This window comes from Pteropus vampyrus, unplaced genomic scaffold (assembly GCF_000151845.1).
Source record: "Pteropus vampyrus isolate Shadow unplaced genomic scaffold, Pvam_2.0 Scaffold29, whole genome shotgun sequence".
Taxonomy (NCBI): Eukaryota; Metazoa; Chordata; class Mammalia; order Chiroptera; family Pteropodidae; genus Pteropus; species Pteropus vampyrus.
The window spans coordinates 3,222,099-3,234,806 of NW_011888810.1; the positions used below are offsets into that span (position 1 = coordinate 3,222,099).

At 39.8% G+C, this 12,708-nt stretch overlaps 1 pseudogene; it reads right to left on the bottom strand.

Annotated features, from left to right (window-relative positions):
• Nucleotides 1-9,722: 9,722 nt before the first annotated feature.
• On the bottom strand, nucleotides 9,723-9,841 carry LOC111737669 (annotated as a pseudogene).
• Nucleotides 9,842-12,708: the final 2,867 nt, after the last annotated feature.

Below are 12,708 nucleotides of genomic sequence, written 5' to 3' on the forward strand. Positions count from 1 at the left end.
GGAATACATATATAACTAGACTGTCAAATAAACAAAGGAATAGGGGGTCCTGCAGTTTGTAGAAATAGCAATACTATCAACTCTTATATGATCAACCCAACCAAGAGTTAGGATTTCTGGAACATTCCAGAGAAATAGCATCAGCAGGCAGAGTAATTATTGATATATGTTGGGGTGTCTGATAAAGAAAACTTGGAGCACACAAAAAAAGACCTTTGCATACAGCAGAAAAATGTAGTAGTCTTCCTCATAGCTAATCAATGCCCCTAATTCGTGCATTCACTCACTCACTCATTCATTCATTCACAGCTCTTTACTGAGCACTTACTTTATGCCAGGTTCTATACTAGGTACTGGAGATCACAGTTGCCTGGTCCAACTTGATAATTGAGAATCAGGAAACGTCTGTATCATTTCATTTATTCTTGGTGTCTTTGGTGTCACCATTTTGTTTATATGAAACATTTCTAAATAGTTCTCAAATCGCTTGTATCATTTTACCAGCTACCAAATTCTTGCCTTTATGTATTTGATAGACAAGAGGTTGTGTTTTCCTTTCAGAAGCTAATAATTAAAATACCCCCCCCCCCAAAAAAAAGAAATTTCAAGTGAAAGCCATTCTCTATCCAGGGAGACAGAATCTATTTCTGATTTTCCCCAGGAAAGACTTCAGACTTGCCATTGGGAAACATCGTGAATGCCGAGAAACTTGGGCAAGCATTAGCTCTGCTGGGTTGATAAACAGGTCATAAGGAGGAAAGCGATGCGGTGACAAAATAGGATTTGTTTTACAACCTCAGTGTCTATTACCATCAAAAGTTACTTTGTCACATTGGGGACCTCTTTTTTTTAATCTTTATGCTGGAAACCAGAATTTGCTGAACACAAACCTCAGCTTACTTGCTTTTCCACTTTTCTAAGTGTTAATCACAACCATTCCAATAGGTAATGGTCTCAAGGAGAATTGGCAACTTCCTCCTGTGTGCTTTTCACTTGTAGATATCACTGTGCCATCACCTTTCTCCATACAGCTGTGCACAAGGCATACATTCCATTGCATTTAATAATTTGGTTGTGCATCTGTCTTCTTCCTTGACTTTAAACTTGTGGGATTGGAGAGAGCATACCTGTTCATCTTTACACCCCTAACCCTGAGTTCATTGCATGGCACATTTTGATGATTTTATGTTTGTGGAATAAACTGAATGAATGAGCATCTTATCTTTGGCTATTCTCCAATTTACGTCTCCAAAGACGTATGTTTTAAATAGTCCACATCATGCTTAGCCTTGATTTTGCCCATACTGAATCTTTCAATTCCAAATTGACTTGTAGGGATTTTAAAGCATTAAGCTGATACAATATCCACAAAGATTCTGGACATTGATGCCTTAATTGTGTGAGGAAAGACACACTAACCAATGCGGACCCGTCCCTCCAAACAGAGAACAAGGCGAAATGTGCAATGTCAACATCTGGGAATCCCACTACCCGCTAAAGAAGGATGCCTGTCTTTGAATGTTGGTGTTACTGTTGGATGCTCAGCTGTCACTTTTTTCTCACATTTATTCTGAATGAGCACAACCCATCCATCAGTGCTTAAAGAGTTTTCCAACAGTACATTGACCTTGAATGCGGCACATTGATTTTCAGTAACGCATCGCAAATAGGGTCGTTACTGAGTCACCCAACAGTGAATGTGATTGGGAACAGATTTCTGAAATTCCATTCGGGTGCCACCTGCTCTGGATGATGGATCAGCCTACTGTAAACCATCAATCCTTACCGGGGTCTTGAAAAAGGTGACACCTATATGAAATTTATCATTATGTACACCACTAGGCAAAGCATAAGACCATAACAGGGTTTTTCTGTGATGGCATGGCCTCTCGGGTAAATGGTCTGTTTTGTTTGCACCAGCATTTATTTACTGAAATGCTTTCCTGAGAAGGAACCACTAGTGATGGTGACAAAGATGTAAGCACTATAGGGAATTACATCTGCGGCAAGGATTGAGCGATAGATAAAAAGCCTATGTCTTAAGCTGTTAGAGGTTAACGCCCAATCAATTAAGGTGATTGTTTCTTAGATTGCATTGGACGAATGTACACACACACAGGGGACATTAGCACAACTAGAAGAGAGGAACAAAGAGAAATTAACTGACACTAAACTCCAAATCAAACTGGAAAATGATTTTATGTTCTTTTGAAATGCTAAATTATCATAATGAGGAGTTTTCTTCCAAAATGAAGCTCCTATGTCCTTTAGCGTAACAAACCTTAGAATAAAATAAGAGGTTTAATCAAGAACTGGTTAATTGTAGGGGCCATGCTAATTTTGCAAAAATATGGATTTGGGAATCTCTGTCTATGTTTTAATAAAATGATAGCGTGCTTTATTAATATAAGTAATAATAATTATCGTTTAGTATTTGCTATGTGTACATTATAGGCATTTTAATAACTTTCTCATAACCTCACCATGTAGATCTGATTTCTACTCATTTTACAGACGAGGAAACTGAGAGTCAGAGATCTTGGAGAAGTTGCTCAGGCATAACAGTTATCGGTGGCAGAACTGAGACTGAAAATCTGGTCTTTACTCTCTGACTTCAACCCCCACATACTTTCCACTATGGCTCACTGTCACTCATTTAGCATGAAAAATTAAATCACAGGCATTTAGATAGGTCACCTGGTTCTAATATTGTCCACCTTAAAAGCAGCAAGTTAGAGTAGATCACATACTGATTCTTCACCCAAAAGGGTTAACAGACATTGCTGAGCATGTACAGTTTGCAAAGGTGCCCCTTTGAGAGTCGCTAGGCTTATGATTATCCTTCCCTAATTATAAGCTCTTGGGAGAGAGAAAGTGTTTGGAGGGGTCTAAGTATTATAATTGATACTTATGAAATGCACACTCCAACCTACCAGCCATCTCTTCTTGTTTCAGAGGCTCCAGCATTGAATGCACATAATTTGCCCACCCCCCAGACCCAGAGGCTGATATCCAGCCAGGCAGACCCTGCAATAATGAGAGGTGAGAGCTGCCAAGGGTCAAAACTTAGCCCAAGCTTCTGACAGGAAGGTCTGGAACCTTCTTATGATAATTAAGAAGGTTCTTACCTCATTTCTTATGATAATTAAGTCTTGTTTTGATGGGAGATTCAAAGACTTTAGCCAGAGTGAGCTGCTTCCTGAGATTCTACTTGTTCTTGGAAGTCTTCTCCACATGACTTACTTTCAGGGGCAGGCACAGAGGTCTGGTTCCCAAATATAGCTTCATTCATTCATTTTTTCATTCATCTCAATTCCCACCTCCCTCCCACATTCAAATTTGGATTCTCAGAATGTCCTGCATGCCTCTGGTCTATGAAGTTTTGTAGAGGTGCTGTCTTCTTTATCTTTTTATTTTGAGCACCTAGTTTCGAGCTTTGCATATAGCTTTTTGGAAGACAACATAAGTAATAGAGATCCATCATGATCTAGATCATTACCCACTCCCATTCTTCCTCCTCATAGAGGTTGTGAGATCACATAGTATAATCAAGGCAGAAATTGTGGCCTTCCTCTGATGGTGACATGAAGACAAGGATGACTTTTCTGAAATTTATAGGCTCATGATGAGAACAGTGCAGCTGCCAAGCTGGTCCATCCCCGTGTCTTACATACAGTAGAAATTTAACAAACGTCCAGTGAAAAATATAATTATTTGTTAAGTAAATGGATGAATAAGCATCTATTGAATTAACTAATATCTGCCAAGTGAATAGAAACTGTAAATAACTAAATATTTGTTGAATGAACAGACGGATGGCTGTTTGGTGAATGACATGACTTGGCTGTGTGAAGGTTCCCACAGTGCTAAGAATTTAGGTTGAACCAATACAGTCAACAACTTTGAATCTAAACTTGTCAATGTGTGTGTTCAAACTGCCCAAATATCTAAACTCTCCAACTACACAATTGATTGAATTGACTGCCCAAAAATCTGTCATCAAAATTCCGAAAACTTCCAAACAATTCTAGTTTCTGTGTCTAAAGATAAACCTCCCACTCATTTTTGTTATTCACTTTCTCATTTTTGAATGACGAGAAAAATGGTCTCCTGGGTGGTGGGCATACTGTGTGTTTTCAAAGAATGAATGGGGTTTCATAAACTTCTATTCCAGGAGCTATCAGTATTCATGAAGGAAAGCGAACACATGACAAATGTGATTAGAAATGACTGTCAAATAATGACAAATAAGTTCTAATAAAAACAGACACGATCTTAACAATTACTTGAAATGCAGGTATTTATCAAACAGAGCAAGATTAAAAATGACCATATTGCATTAAAGAAATCGAACTGATGGAATTTTAAATATGCAACCGGGCCGTGTCCCTCTGCTCACGCCTTCCTTCCTCCTCACCAGACATCGTGCACAGAAATGGGGTGGGAGTGAGTTTAAACAAAGAGTGTTCTAATGTGCACTGAAGTATTCACATTTTTTACCAATGTTTTCTCCAGAGTTCAACGCTGCAGAAAAAAGAGACCACAGTATAGAGGAGAGTGGGGCAGATGACAGCCTCTCAGACTCCAATTGTGAGAAACAATGGAGAGACAGAGAAATAGCTGAATGTACCCCGGGCGGGTGAGGGGTGCTCCTGGGCCCCTCGGCAACTGTTGTCACAGGGACACGTACTACTAAGAAAAAGTCCGGATAGATTGATCTATGGAAAAATGACTAACTAGACATTGAGGATTAGGAATCCTTTCGTTTTTTCCCCCTGCCCTTTTCATTAGTCATCTATCTTTATTTTAGGGACTTTAAAGAAATTCTGTGACTCTAGCCACAAGCCACCAGAATATCCAATGAAAAATTTACCAGTCACTTAGCTTCCTGTAGATGTGGTGATCATATTTTTACATGCTGTCACTAATAATAATCAGGTTATATATTCTTTTATTTGAATTGCCATTATGTATTCTAACTTATTAATATAAAAAATATTTAAAAACTCTGAAAAAAATTAGTGGAATTACTGTCGTCTGCCATTTAGGGCATGGTGTCTACATGCCAGGTACTGAGCTGAACTCTGTACAGCTTTTATGGGGCCTGAAGCTTATGTAATTTAGGACTCTCTTTAAGAAAAATAATACAACATTATAAATAAAAAATTAGGTATGAAAGTGAATATTTATTTAGAATGAGAAGATTAAAATTACAAATTTAATAAGCTTTCAAATACTATAAACATTCAATACAAATTTAATAAGCTTTCAAATACTATAAACATTCAATAGGTCTTGGAAGGGGCCTATGTAAGAGAAAGTTTAAGTTCTGTTAGCTTCAATGATGTGACTCTGACATCATTCCAATAATACTTGGGATTATGTTATTTAAAGCATCTCACAATCCTACAAAATAGATACAACCATTTTTGCTATGCTATAGATTAGGAGACTGGCTCAAAGAGGTTAAGTCACCGACTCAAAGTTACAGAGCCAGAATTTGAACTTGGCTCTAGATCAAAGTGATGTTCCTAATCCTTATGCCATACCCCCTTAGAGGGATTCTACATTTTCTATGAACCCCCTACTTGAAAACACAAAAATTCAATATCATATGAATCTAGGAATTTCAGGACTTGAGTACACATCGGTCAATATCCTGATAGTTGTCAACCTCAATTAAAAGAAAATAAGAAAGAAAGGAGGGAGGGAGTTCATCAGGCCAGCTCTCATTCTTTGATTGTTATTATTAGCCTGTGTTGGATAACCATGTCATAAAGTGAACTGCTGATAGACATCTTTTTTGACTTTAAGGGAGAATCACATGATAGGATGTGCCAATGGTTGAGAGCTGCCTATTGTCTATGGTGATAAGACATCGTGTTTTTTATTTTTTTTCCTAGAAGAATCAATGGCCTATCCCCAAATATCTTCCCCACCCAGGAGCCTGAGTTTACATACTGAAAGAATCTACTCCTATCCCTTTCATAGTGAACATCTGGTTATTTATACCCACCGTCCTTCAGAATGAGAAATAGGATGGGGAGAAGTTGTCAAACTTTGACCCAGTATCTTAGGAAACTATTTTTCCCCAGCTCTATCTTAGCTCTCATTGAATTCATGTAATATCAACATCATTTTTACTGTAATCCAAAATAACTTAATGTATAGAGTTTTCATTAGAATTAAAGATTCCAGATTTGTTGAGTTTTGGGTTTTGTTTTTTTTTTCCTGCTCCTCAACTAGGATATGTGGCAGCACTTTGAAAAAAACAAACAGGTGGGAAATGAGAACACTGTTAGCAGAATGTGGGAGGGTGAGTTTTTCAGTGAAGTGGAGGGTTTCTACACAGCATGTACAGGGCCCGTGGTGCTGGCTTGTGGTGAAGGTGAAGGGAGCTGTCATCAGGGAGGAGGTTCTTTGCCTTGTAAAGGTTCAGGTCTTGGTTTTGGCCCAAGTCTGGTACCAAAAGGGGTGGAGATGGCTCTCTCTTTCTACCTCAAGCCAACTCTGACTCTCCCCTTGCTTCAAGTCTTCATGTGCTCACACTGAACAGATTCGGAAGGCTTAGATTGTGAAATCAACAATGGCATCTTACAGATCTCCTGAGGCAACATTCCTGAACTTCCGTATGGGACCCGATAACCTATTTGACCCTTCTTGACTTAGCCGGTCATTAGGATGTGGTCTCAAACTGACCAAATCTACAGAGCCCATCCTGAACTTATCTAGCTCAAACTCTTATCAGCTAGGATAAGGATACTACTCATCCTATGTCTCCCTGTTCCAGATGGGGCTAGGTTAATTCATTCATTTATTCACTTATACATATTGATTTTGTGCTTATTGTGTGCCAGGAGATCCACTGGACTTTTCTACATCAAAATCTGAGCTTGGTCATAGGCAAAATGAAGAAAAAAGTCTGAGAATCTTACCCAGCCTGTGCTTGTCTGATGGCCAACTTTAACACAAAGTCTTGAGAGAGCTGCCTTAACATCTTTGACTTCCAAGTCAGAAAGTTCCTTTTTTAGCCGATGCTCTCTTTAGCTTTCACCACTCAAAGCTTATGGAGCATCAGAAGCAATAGGCAAATGAGGACCCAAGAATCAGAGACAGAGGCCAGAAAGTCACCATGCTCACCTTTAACAAGATCTCCTCTGTGTTTCCGTCGCCATTTTGTTTTCTTTCCTTACTGGACCATGCCCACCAGCATACTATCGTGTATCACCTTCCAGTTTCTTCTTACAGCACTTTCCACTCATTCTCTATGCTCCAGAATCCTGGATTTTCTCAGTCCTTGAAAACTATCAACCTCTTTCTCAATTCGAAGGCTTTGCAGATGCTGCCCCCTCTGTTGTTTTGGAAATGTGCTTTAGTTGGCCCCTTCGTTTACTGCAAAGCTCGCCTTAAATGGTGAATTCTGAGAGGGCCCATCCTACCACCCTATTTATGGTTGGTCCTACCCTCTCTTATTGTCTTTCTTTTATCCTCTTTTATTTCCTTCTGAGCTTTTACCACAGTTTTATGATTACCTAGTTTTTCTGTTTTCTTTTTTAATCACCTCCCCACTAGAATACAACCTCCATGAGAGCAAGGATAATTTCAAGAGTAAAGAAAGGCTCTGTCTTGTTAAACATTATGGCCCCGGCATGAATTGTGTCCTTCTACATATTTAGGGAAGAAGCAGTTGTTTAACTGAGTGCATGAACAGATGCATTCACTAGTTGTGCTGCGGAATTAAGGTGGAACAGTAAAGTCCTTTTTTTTTTTTTTCCATGAATATACAGGACAAGTCTGTTCAATGCAGGGTGTATGGATAGGAAGATGGGCAACGAGGATTTTGCATGATGTTTATTATCCATCTTCTTTGATCTGTGTATGAGCCCAGTCTATGGTTCTCTTCCTGGTTATCCAAGTGACAGCAAAAACCTACCTGGAAATGTCATTGCACAGATTATCTCAGGTGTGGAACTGCTCATTCAAGGGGATGTGAGGAGGATGACAAAGGCCAAAGTCAGGAGACAAGCTGCCCAGGCTGGCTGGCTGACCGCTTTGTGTGAGCTTCCTGTTTACCCCAAAGCTCTCTGTCCAGTCATTGTCTTTCCCCACTGGGTGGACTTCTCATCTCCCTACACAAGAACACAGAAAAAGGGGAAAATCAAAAACAAATTGTCCAAACTGAGATGGCTGTAAGCAGCATAGGGATGTAGAAAGAGCATGGCCTGGGGCTCTGAGAGAAATGGTGTGAGTCTTAGTCCTGCTGCTCACCAAGGTGGGCCTTGAGATCCTCACTTAGTCTCTAAGCCTTGATTTATCCATCCACCAGATGAGAACAATAGAAATACCTATGTCACAGAACTTTTATGATGGTTAAATGAAACATACATGTAAAGTTTTAGTACAATGCTTGGTACCTAGTAATCATAACAAAAGAACGAATAGCTTCTAGGTGCAGTATTACTGGCAGGATGGTGGTGGTATTTGTAAAAATAGTAGTAGGAAGAGGAAGGTTTATAACAGTATGATGGTAGTAGTCGTAGTATTAGTAGTGGTATAAATAGAAATAGTAATAATTTCAGAATCATAATAGTATTCAAGACTAGTATTAACAATAATTATAATAGCACCATAATAGTGATGGTAATAGTAAGAGTAGCTTTGATAAATATTCTTCCCATCCTTTCAGGCCCATGCTATGAAGATTACTAGGACTGACTGAGTAGTAAGTACTGCTTCCTGGCTAGTTCTGAAGAGTCCCTGACATGTCTGAAGTTCCAAAAAACAGGTGAACCTGCCCTATAAAAAATGAAATCACCTTCAAAAGGTTCTAAGAGGCTGCCACATGGGGAGTGATGGGCTTCCTGAGGGTCCTACAAGGGAACACACATGAATATTAGAATGCCCTTGGCAGTGGCAAAAAGCTTAAGGAAAGGAAAAAAAAAAAGAGAGAGAGAGAGACCATCATTGATTTGTGCCTACCCAACGCCAGGCATTGGCACTTTCCTCATTTACTCCTATTCAGAACAACAACAAGGAAGAGGTTATTCTCATAAATGAGGAAACAAAGGCTCAGGTGTGTGTAGAAACTTGGCCAAGGTCACTCAGCAGGAACAAGGAGAGCTGGGATTGCAATCCCAGTCTGTCCCTCTCACCAGTGACCCGCGCAGACGCCTCTAGCCCTCCAATCTCCCTCTTCTGAAAACCTGTGGGGCTCTTGAGCACAAAAGTCTTAGTAGTCACTTGCTCTCTTACTAACGCATGGGCATTTGTCCTCGTGTAGACTGTAAATTCCTCAAGAGAAACCACAGGAGTTTCTTTGCATCACACGTGGTACCCATTAAAAACAAAACAATAACAAAAGCATTTTGTTGCTCAACTATCATGTGCTAGCAGTTGCCCTCAAGATGGAGTTATTTGCACAAATAGCCAGAGGGAGATTGGACTAAGGTTCTGACTTTTTTGTGTGCGTGTGTGAGAAAGAAAGCCGACAAATGGGGAGAGGTAGTTTAGATCCAGCCCTGTCCCTTATTATCTGAGAAATAAGAGAATAGCAAATTACATTGTCTCTCTGAGCCTCTGTTTCCACATATCTATTTCTTTTCTTTTTTTTTTCTTTCTTTCTTTCTTTTTTTTTTTTTTGGTGCGGCAACCCTTGGTTGACCTCACAGATTGCAAGGACCTTGTCAGTTTACAATCCCTATTTTTTATTCTTTTATTTTTTACGCCTACAGCACCTGGTCTTCCTAGGTGGTCTCCCATCCAAATACTAACCAGGCCCGAGCCTGCTTAGCTTCCGAGATTAGATAGGATCAGGCTTGTTCAGAGTAGCATGGCCGTAGACTGTTTCCACATATCTAAAACAACCAAATTTCTCTCTTCAAATTTAGATACTTGGAAATAAGTATAACATACAACCTGGTATTGGCCAATTGATAAATAGCAGCTGTGGTCAGAAGGGAACCAGTTGGATCACTGGTTTAGCCATTTACTAGCTGTGTGAGCTTGGTAGGCTCTTAACCACTCGTTGCCTCAGTTTCCTCACCTGTAAAATGAAATAATGATAAGAGGACCTCATAGGATGAGGACTCATTGAATGAATATGCATTTCGTGGTTTTGAGAGTGTCTGACACATAGTTAATGGTCAATGACTTTTAGGAATTAGTAGCAATTACTATCCATATTATGTAAGGTGGTATAAGAAGAATTAGGAGGCATAACAATATAATCTGCAGAAGAGAGGCTGTTCGAGGTGGGCCTGGAAGCAGAGGCTATTTTTCTGGCAGACGAAGAGGCTCTACAGATTTCTGGCAAAGGAAACGGCATAAGCATGGTGGTGGGAAAGGGTGTGGCTTTCGTAGAAATTTGGGAACAAATGTATTCATAATGATTAAATAATAATTAGAATGTTCATCTTTTATCTCCAGGAAGCTGGGATGAGGTGGGCGATGCAGCAGTTGAAGGTCATTCCTCTGATGCATCTGGAATGGCCAGCCCCAAATTCTGACACTGGCAGCGTTCTAACGTTTATATTCCCATTACTCTTCATGCATTTTACTCTGCACACTGTGTACTGATTTGTCACGTTTTTAGGGTAAGATTATGTCTCTGAGTAAGCTGATTAGTGTTAGACTGATTGTTTTAAAATAACTCGAGCGGCATCTGAATTTATTTACATACATGATATTGCCTTCTATAAACACAGCTGTATGCAGAAAGAAAATTCAACGGTATTTTAGGAAGTTAAGCCAACAGTTTAGCTATAATAAAGGCAGCTTTCTAGTTCTGGTTTCTCTTTATTTATTTATTTTTTCTGGATTAAGTTTTTCTATGAGGGTTGGGCTTGAGTACTCCTGCCCAGAAGGGTTTGGGTTACTGAGGGAGTAGAAGCTCTGGGGAACGTGTCACCAACAGGCAAAATGTATCTTTAAAGGAGGTGACCCTGCAGAGGAAAGTGAGCTGATATGCAGTCCTGGCATGGATTCCAGGAGGCCATGCTGACTTCTGTGCCAGCATGGAAACTGGTAGGAGTTTTAGGCCTGTTCCTAACTTCTGCCTGTGTAGAGAAAGGCTGTTTTGATTTTGTAGATTCCACGGGCCTTTATCGAACACCATGTATGAAATGGCTCTGTGTTAGCTTCGGAGATGTAGTAAGGTGTAGATCCCGCCCCATGAAACCTAAAGTCTCCTGACAGAGTCGCCAGGCCATCATCAGTAAGAAGGTGTGAAAATGACTTTATAGATGCAACTATGACAGGTGCAACCAAGTACAGGAACACGCAAGAGGATGAATATGTTCAGCCGAGATGTGGGCAGGGGAGGCAGAGGCAGAGCTAGAGGTACGGGAACATCCTTTTAAAGAAATGGCATCTAAACTGAGAACTAAATGATGAATATGACTTGGCTAATGGAGGAGGCAAAAAAAAAAAAAAAAAAGAACGAAAAAGAATGTCACCTGGAAGGGAAAGGAATTTGGTGTGTCCAAAGGAGCAGAGATGGATTTGTGTGGCCGAGAGTGAGATGAGGCAGCGGATAAAGTCAGAAGCCAGGGCAAACAGGCTTGAGCAGATCCTGCTATGGATTTTCATTTTATCTTCCAAACAGTGGGGATCCATAGATGGGTTTCAGCCATGGAGTGACATGGTCAGTTTGGTGTTTCAAAGAGATCACTTGGACCGCCAGGGGAGAATGGATCTGTAGGAGATCCAACAATGGCCTTGGCATATGTTATGGTCAGTGGGCTACTGCAGAGATATAGGCAAGAGGAAAGGGTGATTAATACTAAGGAAGATGGAAATAAGTCGTCAGATTGAGATGGAAGTTGGAGTTTAATCAGTAGGGTTCATGTTTGATTGAATGTGAAGAAAGGAAAATGTTAGGTTCAATAGTTTTTTCTTTTCTCTTTTCTTTTTTTTTTCTTTCCTCTCCTCTTCTTTTTTTCTTTACTTCTTTTTTTTTTTTTTTTTGTCTGAGCAACAGTATAGATGGTGGTACCATATAAAGAGAGCAGATAGGAGAGAACCAGGCTAGGGGTGGACCAAGGAAATTAGAAGTTTTCTTTGACTGTATAAAATTGAAGATGATTATAGACTTCTAACAGAAGATCTGAAGGTCCCAGGAAGAACTTGGGCTGGACATTTTCTTTGCAGAGAAAGGAAAGCATGCACAATCACAGGAGTGGATAAGATTATCAAAGGAAGAACTAGATGGAAATGAGAGGTTTGTGAAGATACGAGCTGCTTGAAAACACCTCTGTTCATTTCACTGCAAGCGGTTAGAAGTTCTGTTCGTGGAACGGGTCTCTCAGACAAGTTATGTATCATAGGGTGGGACTTGGGAATTAAGCTGTGCACACAAAACAGAGCACCAGTTCCAAAAAGAGGATTTACATCATTTGTCCACGATGCAGGAAAATGTCAGCATTCAACTCACAAAGTATTTATGTCAGCACTTCAATTCTGCCCATTTTTGAAATCCATACAGAAGGAATTTACCAGGCGCTGATGCTTGATCACTTTTTCATGGAATTTTGACTGTAACACATTATTCTTTTGATTATTTAAGCTCTTATTATATTTTAACCCATTTTTGCCAAGTCTTCTGGGTAAAGTGGAAACTTTCTCTAATGCCCAAGGAAAGGGAAAGAAAAAGCAAGAAGAAAAAGTTGGTGGGAGGATCATTTTCCTCTAAAAATGCCTCCAGGTTCAAGT